Below are 10,007 nucleotides of genomic sequence, written 5' to 3' on the forward strand. Positions count from 1 at the left end.
CCAGGACCAGCCTATTGGCTCAGAGTGTCTGACATTCTGAAGGAGGAGTTGTAAAGTATGACGGCCACAGGCTGGAATGACTTCCTGTGACACTCAGTGTTGCAACTCAGTGGAATGAGTCTCTGCCTGAATGTACTCCTGTGCCTAACCAGTACATTATAGAATGGATGGGAGACATTTTCCAAGATGGCATGCAACTTGGACAGCATCATCTTTTCAGACACCACCGTCAGAGAGTCGAGTTCCACCCCCACGACATCACTGGCCTTACGAGTGAGTTTGTTGATTCTGTTGCTGTCTGCTACCCTCATTCTACAGCCCCAGCACACAACAGCAAACATGATAGCACTGGCCACCGTAGACTCGAAGAACATCCTCAGCATCATCTGGCAGATGTTAAAGGACCTCAGTCTCCTCAGGAAATAGAGACGGCTTTGACCATTCTTGTAGACAGCCTCAGAGTTCTTTGACCAGTCCTGTTTATTGTCAATTCGTATCCCCAGGTACTTGTAATTCTCCACCATGTTCACAGTGACCCTTTGGATGGAAACAGGGGTGTCTGGTGCCTTAACTCTCCTCAGGTCCACCACCAGCTCCTTAGTCTTTTTCACATTAAGCTGCAGATGATTCTGCTCACACCATGTGACAGTTTTCCCACTGTAGCCCTGTACTCAGCCTCATCTCCCTTGCTGATGCATCCAACGATGGTAGAGTCATCAGAAAACTTCTGAAGATGGCAAGACTCTGTGGTGTAGTTGAAGTCTGAGGTGTAGATGATGAAGACAAAGGGAGACAGTACAGTCCCCTGTGAAGCCCCAGTGTTGCTGACCACTCTGTCTGACACACAGTGTTGCAAGCGCACATACTGTGGTCTGCCAGTATTTATCTGTCTAACTTGGGATTAACCTCACTGTAACAGTGTGATACCAGATCAAAGCTTGGCAACTCAAGTAATCTCATCTGAAATGTTGTCCTAAACCCATTGATGGATTTTGTATATCTTTTTACAGGTTAAAAATGAGAAGGAATTTGTCTCCAGGAAGCTCAAACACGGCACATCAGTTTTGTTGTCTCTGTCTAGATATTTAATAAGTGGAACAAGGGATTCAATCGACCATCCTTCCTGCTCAGACTGTGGGGAGGGATTAACTTGGTCATTTGACCAACTGGCAAGCCCGTCATTTTACACAGGAGAAAGGCCATTCACTTGCTCAGAAAGTGGGAATGGATTCACTCAGTTATCTCAATTGGAAGGTACAAATTCACACTGGGCAAGGCCATTCATCTGTTCTGTGTGTGAGAAAGGATTCAGTTGGTCTTCCCACCTGTGGACACACCAGTCAGTTCACACCATACTGGGCAGAGGCTAGTCATCTGCTGAATTTCTGGGAAAGGATTCACTCAGTCATTTGACCTAATGGCTCACCAGCGAGTTCACACCAGGGAGCGGCCGTTCACCTGCTCAGTCTGTGAGAAGAGATTCACTCACTCTTCCACCCTATGGAAACACCAGCGTGTTCATACTGGGGAGAAGCCATACACCTGCTCAGTCTGTGGGAAGAGATTCACTGAGTCATCCACCCTACTGGTACATCAGCGAGTTCACACTGGGGAGAAGCCATTCACCTGCTCTGTCTGTGGGAAGGGATTTAATCGGTTATCCCACCTACAGAGTCACGAGCGAGTTCACATTGGGGAGAGGCCATTCACCTGCTCAAAATGTGGAAAAGGATTCACTGATCCATCCACCCTACAGAGACACCAGCGAGTTCACACTGGAGAGAAGCCGTTCATCTGCTCAGAATGTGGGAAAGAATTCACTGAGTTATCCAACCTACAGAGTCACCAGCGAGTTCACACTGGGGAGAAGCCATTCACCTGCTCAGAGTGTGGGAAAGGATTCACTGATTCATCCACCCTACAGAGTCATCAGCGAGTTCACACTGGAGAGAAACCGTTCACCTGCTCAGAGTGTGGGAAAGGGTTCACTCATTTATCCAACCTACAGAGACACCAGAGAGTACACACTGGGGAGAAGCCATTTACCTGCTCAGAATGTGGTAAAGGATTCAGTGAGTCATCCACCCTACTGGTACATCAGCGAGTTCACACTGGGGAGAAGCCGTTCACCTGCTCAGAATGTGGGAAAGGATTTACTGCTTCATCCACCCTGCATAGTCACCAGCGAGTTCACACTGGGCAGAAGCCTTTCACCTGCTCAGTATGTGGGAAAGGATTCACTCGGTCATCCAACCTACAGAGTCATCAGCAAGTTCACACTGGAGAGAGGCCGTTCACCTGCTCAGTCTGTGGGAAGAGATTCTCTCATTCATCCACCCTACAGAATCATCAGCGAGTTCACACTGGGGAGAAGCCGTTCACCTGCTCAGTCTGTGGGAAGAGATTCACTCAGTCATCCCAAGTACAGAGTCATCTGCGAGTTCACACTGGGGAGAAGCCGTTCACCTGTTCAGAATGTGGGAAGGGATTTACTCAGTTATCCCAACTACTGAGTCATCAGCGAGTTCACACTGGGGAGAAGCCGTTCACCTGCTCAGTCTGTGGGAAGGGATTCACTGATCCATCCAACCTACAGAGTCATCAGCGAGTTCACACTGGGGAGAAGCCATTCACCTGTTCAGAATGTGGGAAGGGATTTGCACAGTCATCCCAACTACTGAGTCATCAGCGAGTTCATACTGATGAGAGACCATTCCCCTGCTCAGTCTGTGGAAAGAGATTCACACATTCATCCACCCTACAGAGGCACCAGCGAGTTCACACTGGGGAGAAGCCATTCACCTGCTCAGTCTGTGGGAAGAGATTCACTCGGTCAGCTGACCTACAGAGTCATCATCGAATTCACACTGGGAAGAAGCCGTTCACTTGCTCAGAATGTGGGAAGAGATTCACTCATTCATCCACCCTACAGAATCACCAGTGAGTTCACACTGGGGAGAGGCCATTCCCCTGTTCAGTATGTGGGAAGAGATTCACTCGCTCTTCCACCCTGCAGAGACATCAGCAAGTTCACAATGGGGAGTGGCCATTGTTATGAATCCCTAGGTTTCATTTGCTGTGGACTGTCATTTGAAGAGAGAGACAGAGATTAAGAAGGTGAATCAGTCTGACTTACAGCTTATTTACATCGCTCGCAGCTTGTTTAGTTTTAACCGATGACACAGACACTCAGAGTCAGAAGGAGGAAAAACGGAAGGATCAAAATCCAGGAACTAGCGGCCAAGGGTCTGATGCGCCATCAATAACTCTCGGAGACATGAGGCGAGATATGGGCTTTTATTAGCTGAAAAATTGAACACTCTCAGCAGCAGAACAGCAAGAGATCAACACACACATCCTGGAGACTGAGGGAGGAGCCGTGCCTCCAATCTCCTTTATACAGGGGTCTGTGGGAGGACATAGGAGCAGTCAGCAAGGTGGGGGGGGGGGGCGTGTCCAGTCAGGTGTATGTAGTTCACCACAGGGTCGCTCTTTAGAACTTTCCTATGCCCACAATGGTAGGTTAATTATCAATTCACCATACTTCGAATGTGTGGTTGTGACCCTGTTTGATCCATATCAGTGGATCTGTTTTGAGGTATCCTGTGAAGACCACTGACGTCTTAACCCTTGCCTAGATGTGGTGTGGTAATTCATTTGAAGACAATACCCCTTGTGACAAGTCACTTTCGGTAATAATTCAGATGTGGATTTGGAATGATGACAGATAAAGTATACAGCAACTGTCCTCTCATTTTACCACCATGGAACCTGTGGAATTTGACATAATTGCCTTCTCTTGATATTTACCCTGGATTACAAATATCTCTTATCATCTATTCTGTGGATGAACTGAACTTTCGCACTTTACCATCTCAAGACTCCAAGCCTTGTTTCCCCTGAGCTCAATAGTTTGGGAGTTATATTTACACACGTATATACACATAACACTGTTAACTTCTGTTTATCTTGTTTAATTTGCAATTTTTTTAAGTAGATTCTATTAAAGATAGTGGTTTTAACATCAAAACCAGACTCCAGGTGTAGTCTATTGCTGCTGGCTCGTTTCTAAAGCATAAGGTTCATAACAAATTTGGGGCCTGCGTCTGGGATAGGACCAAATTTGAGGTCTATTGATCGATTTATTATCGATTTGATTGGGGAAATCCCTTTTGATTTATTTGTGTGTGGAAATCAGCAGCAATGGATACTGATAAATTTCTGGAAACGCCAACCCCTGAGGCATTAGTAAACGCCAAAATGAATGAATTGCTGACTGTTGCTACTGGGCTGAATCTTAAGGTGTAAGGGTGTGTGAAGGACCAGGGTAAGTGTAAAACTGGGAGAGCAGGTAAAGTAAAAAAAAAATACATGGGTTTTTTTTTAATATAATCTAGGCATCCACTCCCTTTTGCAGAGACTGGGATCCCTGGTTCAATCGGTAATGATGTTGTGCATTTCAATGTTCACCTCTCAGTCCTCAATTCTCTAAATGAAAGGGTTATCGCATTTGATCTTTCTTCATATGATGACCCCACCACTCCAGGGATCAGTCTGGTGAATCTTCATTGCACTCTCTATACCAAACATTCTCTAACCTCTTTGTTAATCCTCTGTGGAATTAATTTCCATTTTCTGCAGCCCCGTGTTGCCTCAACCACTCACCTCCCACCCCGTCACTATTTCCACCTTCCCACCTCCTCCATCGCATATATCCAACTCTCACTCCACATCTCTTGCCCCATCCGTACCCCTCACCTCTTTTTTTCTGACTATTTCTGTCCACTCTCAGTCCAGAAGGAAGGCCTCAGCCTGAAATGTTAACGGTTCATTTCTCTCCACAGATGCTGCCCGACCCACTGAGTTCCTCCAACAGTTTGTTCTTTGGTCTATATAACCCTGTTAGTATGGGGAGTGGGAGTCCAAGTACAATCTCAACAAAACACGCATAATTGTCACGTTTCCCGGACCATTGGCCCCACTTGCATGTCAAAAGTTTGCCGGTGTTTGCCCCCATGTGTGAATCCCTTTGCTCGCCACCACCGTGTGCTCAGACGGTTCCACAGATTTCCACCGGGACAAACATCCTGTCCGCCCCTCTCACACCATCTTTTTCCTATCAATAAAATCCCTCCTCTCCCTCCCCGGGGAACCGGCATCAAACCGACGGACCGAACGATCTCCTCCTACTTCGAGGCGATACATCAGACTCCGGCCGCAGGAGACGCTTCAGAAACGCCCCGACTTCCCTCGGAGGGAAATTAAAATAAATCAGAAAGCGGACATTTACTCTGCTGTGATGGGGAGTTCGAGGTTGGAGTGGGGGTAACACCCTCTCGGCTTGTCCGCCTCTGCGACGGGTGGTAATGAGTGATTGACATCGTTTTGCACTAATGGGAATAGCGCAGCTCCTGAATTCTGTGCTGACAGCGGTGAGGGAGGGAGTGGTCACGTGATTATTTCCCAGCTGTTAAACTGATAAAGCCCGAGCTCACCAGCACGCGGACGACACCGCGCACGTGAGGGCAGATCACGGTGTCAGGAGCGGGGGGCGGGGGGGGGGGGGTCGTCGTGACGTCACCTGTGGTGGTGCGCTCACATTTAAAAGCACCTTATTGGGCGTTCCTTATGATTTCGGAGGGACAACAACATTAATCACGGGTTTCATCACTCAATCCAGTGTTGTGGGATGTAAAGTCCCCTGTTATGTGTCCGGCTGTGCCGTGTTGTTGGTGGAGTGGGCAGCGTGTTGTTTGTCTCGATTCGGGTCACAACACCAGAATTGCCAGCGGGGTCCACACACAGTGTATTAGTCAACAGAAAACCTCTCGTCCCTGCAGTCTTTGTCTCCTGGTGAACTCAACACCCTGACAGTGTGGACCATAGGTATCCTTCCTCACCCACCCCGTTTTTATTCACTTTATGAACATACAATCAATCCGTGCACGGTATATAATCTGTTGTTACTGTTGTGTTGTTGTGTTGCTCTGGAGCCGGAGTAATAATTATTTCGACCTCATTTACACGTGTCAGCTGAAAATGGAATTAAGCAACCCTGAATCTTGAATAAACATTTCAGCAGCTGAGCGTCACATTTCTGTCTCTCAGCGTTATTGCGGCAGAGCGCCACCTGGTGACAATGGAGTCCACAAATCAGTGTGTCCTGTTATTGCGGCAAATCACCACCAAGTGGCAGTGTTGTCCACAAAAGGGGGAGGTTTACAGCGATAAGGAGGGGTGTCGGGGCTGGAAGCCAACTGCAAGTGGATGAAGTGCCAGACCTGCCGATAACCTCTCTCCTCATCACGAGTCAGGGTCCCAAACTGTCCTTCTATATGAGGCAACTTCTCAACATCGGGACTGTTGTGGTCATCTACTGTTTCCAGTTTTCCAGTTGTGGCCTCCTCGACATTAGTGAGACCCGATGTAGTCTCTGCTTTCTGCACTCTGTCCCGATGAGATTCTGCAGATGTTGGAGATGCAGAGTAACAGACACAAAATGTTGGAGGAAGTTAGGAGATCCGGTAGCTTCTATAGAGGGGGATAAAGCAAAACAGAGATTTCCTGCCGAGACCCTTCATCGGGACTGGAAGTGGGGAGAAGCCGGAATAAGATGGTGCGGGGAGCGGAAAGTGTCCAAGCTGGTAGGTGATAGGTGAAGCCTGATAAGAGTGAAGGTGAGTGGGTGGGGGAGGTGGGAGATGAAGTGAGACGCTGTGAGCTGGCAGGTGGAAAATGCAAAGGGTTGAACAAAAAGGAATCTGATAGGATAGGAGAGTGGATAATGGGGAGGAAAAAGTAAAAGCGGAACGAGAGAGAGACAATCCGCAGTGGGGAAGAGTGGAGATAGGATGGAGGAGACGGGCGTGTGGGTTGATGAAAAAAAAAGGTAGAGGTAGAAGTTAAAGATATCGATGTTCATGTCATTGAGGAGTAAACTACCCGGATGTAATATGAGGTGTTGCTCCTCCAACCTGAGAGTGCGCTCATCGTGTTAGTTAAACAATGAACCGGAAGGGAGAGTGGATTGATAATTTCCCTCTGGGATCCGTATTAAATCAATCCTCTCTCAACTTAAACCAGTGCTCTCTGATTGTTGATTCCACAAAGGTGGGGAAAAGGACTGCGCATATACCCCATTTCTGTACCCTCATGGTTTGGAACGCCTGCATAAGGTCACCTCAATCTCCTGCACTTCAAGGTGTGAAATCCCAACCTGTCCAACCTCTCTCCAGAACTCAGTCCCTCGAGTACCGGCACCATTCTCGTAAACCTCCCCTGCACTCATTCCAGCATGACGTCCTCTCTCCTGTAGCAGAATGACCAAACAGGAGGAAATCTGCAGCTGCTGGAAATTCAAACAACACACACAAAATGCTGGTGGCACTGTCAGAAGCACTGTCAGTGACGAAGGGTCTCGGCCCGAAAAGTCGACAGTGCTTCTCCCTATAAATGCTGCCTGGCCTGCTGTGTTCCACCAGCATTTTGTGCAGAATGACCAAAACTGAATACAATAATCCAGGCGCGAATACTCTAATCCTAATGAAACCTCACTGGCCTCTTCTTCAGACCATGAGCCATGAGATATCGGACAGAGGCTGCTCAGCCAATCGAGTCTGCTCCGCCATTCCTTCGTGTCCAATTGATTATCTCTCAACCCCATTCTCCTGCCTTCTCCCCATAATCTTTGAACATCCATTTAAAATACACTCAATGACTTGACCGCTACTCCGTTCATGGGAATGAATTCTAAAGATTAAAATTCCTCCTTATCTCTGCTGTCAGTGGATGCCCTATACATTGAGGGCTGTCCTCTGGTCCCAGATTCACACAGTACAGGGTGCATCTTCTTCACAGCCACTCTGTCTATGCCTTTCAATATTTAATAGTCTTCATTGAGATCCCCTCTCTTTCTTCCAGACCAGCGAGTACAGGGTCAAAGCCGTCTAATGCTCCTCATACTTAACCATTGCATTCCTGGAATCACCCTCGTGAAACTTCTCCGGACCAGCTCCAATACGAGAGTAGCATTTTCTCAGATAACAGGTCGGAAACAACTCACAATACACCGAGCGATCTGACCAATGCGTTTTAAAGCTAGTGTCACATCCTTGCTATTATATGCTAACATTACTGTTGCCATCCTTAATCAACACAATCTGCAAGCAAAACAACAGGGACTCCTGCTCAAGGACTCCCAAGTACCTATGCTCTTCTGATTTTTGAATTTTCTCCCATTTTTTTTCTACGCCCCTATTCCTTCTACAAATTGTACATGACCGTTCCCTTGCACACACCGTGTTACATCCGCCACTTCGTTGCCTGTTCTCCAAACCTATCGAAGTCTTTCTGCAGACTCCCACTTCTCTCGAAACTACCTGCCCCGTACGTATCCTTGTATCAACTGCAAAGTTCGTCGCCAAGGTATCAATTCCGTTATCCATATCATTCAGATTTAACATGAAACGATGCGGTCTCAATACTGACCCCTACAGAACACCATGAGATACCGACAGCAAAGCAGAAATGTCCATATTATTCTGACTCTTTCTCCCTTGTCAGTCAGCCAATCTTCGATCCAAACACGTCTCTTTCCTGTAATTCCATGAGCTGTCATCTTGTTAAGCAGCCTCACATGCAGCAACTTGGAAACATAGAAACATGAAAATCTTGCAGCACAGTATAGGCCCTTCGTCCCACAAAGCTGTGCCAAACCTTTGAAATACCTAGGCTTACTCATAGCCCTCTATTTTTCTGAGCTCCATATACCTATCCAGGAGTCTTTTAAAAGACCCTCTCATTTCGGCCTCCACCACCACCGCCGGCAGACCATTCCACACACTCACCACTCTCTGCGTAAAAATCTTACCCCTGACATCTCCTCTGTACCTACCTCCAAGCACATTTAAACTGTGCCCTCTCGTGTAGTCATTTCAGCCCTGGGGAAAAGCCTCTGACAAACCCCATGATCGATGCCTCTCATCATCTTGTACACCTCTATCAGGTCATCTCTCATCCACCGTCACTCCAAGGAGAAAGGGCCGAGTTCATTCAACTTCTTCTCATAAGGAATTCTCCTCAATCCAGGCAACATCGTTGTAAATCGCCTCAGCAACATTTCTATGGCTTCCACGTCCTTCCTGTAGTGAGGCGACCAGGACTGCGCACTATATTCCAAAATGCGTCTGATCAGGGTCCTATATAGCTGCAACAGTAAGTCACGACTTTTAAACTCAGTCGAATGGTGGATGAAGGCCAATGCACCGCACGACTTCTTAACCACGGAGTCAACTTGTGTTGCAGCTTTGAGTGTCCTATGGACTGGAACCCCAAGATCCCTTTGATTCTGCACACTGTCAAGAGTCTTACCATTAATGCTATATTCTGCCATCATATTTGCCCCATCAAAATGAACAACCTCACACTTATCTAGGTTGAACTCCATCTGCCAGTTCTCAGCCCAGTTTTGCATCCTGTCAATGTCCCACTGTAACCTCTATCATCCTTCCACACGATCCACAGCACCCACAACATTTGTGGCATTAGCAAAATTAATAAACCATCCCTCCACTTCCTCATTCAGGTCAATTATAAAAATCAGAAAGAGTAGGGGTCCCAGAACCGATCCCTGAGGCACCCCACTGATCACCGACCTCCATGCAGAATATGACCCGACTACAACCACTTTTTGCATTCTGTGGCAAGCCAGTTCTGGATCCACAAAGCAACGTCCTCTTGGATCCCATGCCTCCTTGCTCTCTCAACTAGCCTTGCATGGGGTACCTTGTTAAAGATCATCTGAAAATCCAAGCAAACAACATCCACTGCCTCTGCTTTATCTATCTTGCCTGTTATTTCCTCAAAATATTCCAAGAGATTTGTCAGACACTATTTCCTGTAAAGGAATCCTGCTGACTTTATCCTACTTCATCATCCTCCCCAATTACAGTACCCAAAACACTCACCCTTAATACACCCGGACATATTCCTGACCACTGAGCTCAGAC

The 10,007-nt window shown here is 47.3% G+C and overlaps 1 pseudogene; it reads left to right on the plus strand.

The window, feature by feature from the left end:
* The first annotated feature begins 1,029 nt into the window (after positions 1-1,029).
* LOC132386492 (gastrula zinc finger protein XlCGF26.1-like) lies at positions 1,030-7,950 on the plus strand (annotated as a pseudogene).
* The last annotated feature ends 2,057 nt before the right edge of the window (positions 7,951-10,007 follow it).

The sequence above is a fragment of the Hypanus sabinus genome, unplaced genomic scaffold (assembly GCF_030144855.1).
Source record: "Hypanus sabinus isolate sHypSab1 unplaced genomic scaffold, sHypSab1.hap1 scaffold_118, whole genome shotgun sequence".
NCBI classification, from domain to species: Eukaryota; Metazoa; Chordata; class Chondrichthyes; order Myliobatiformes; family Dasyatidae; genus Hypanus; species Hypanus sabinus.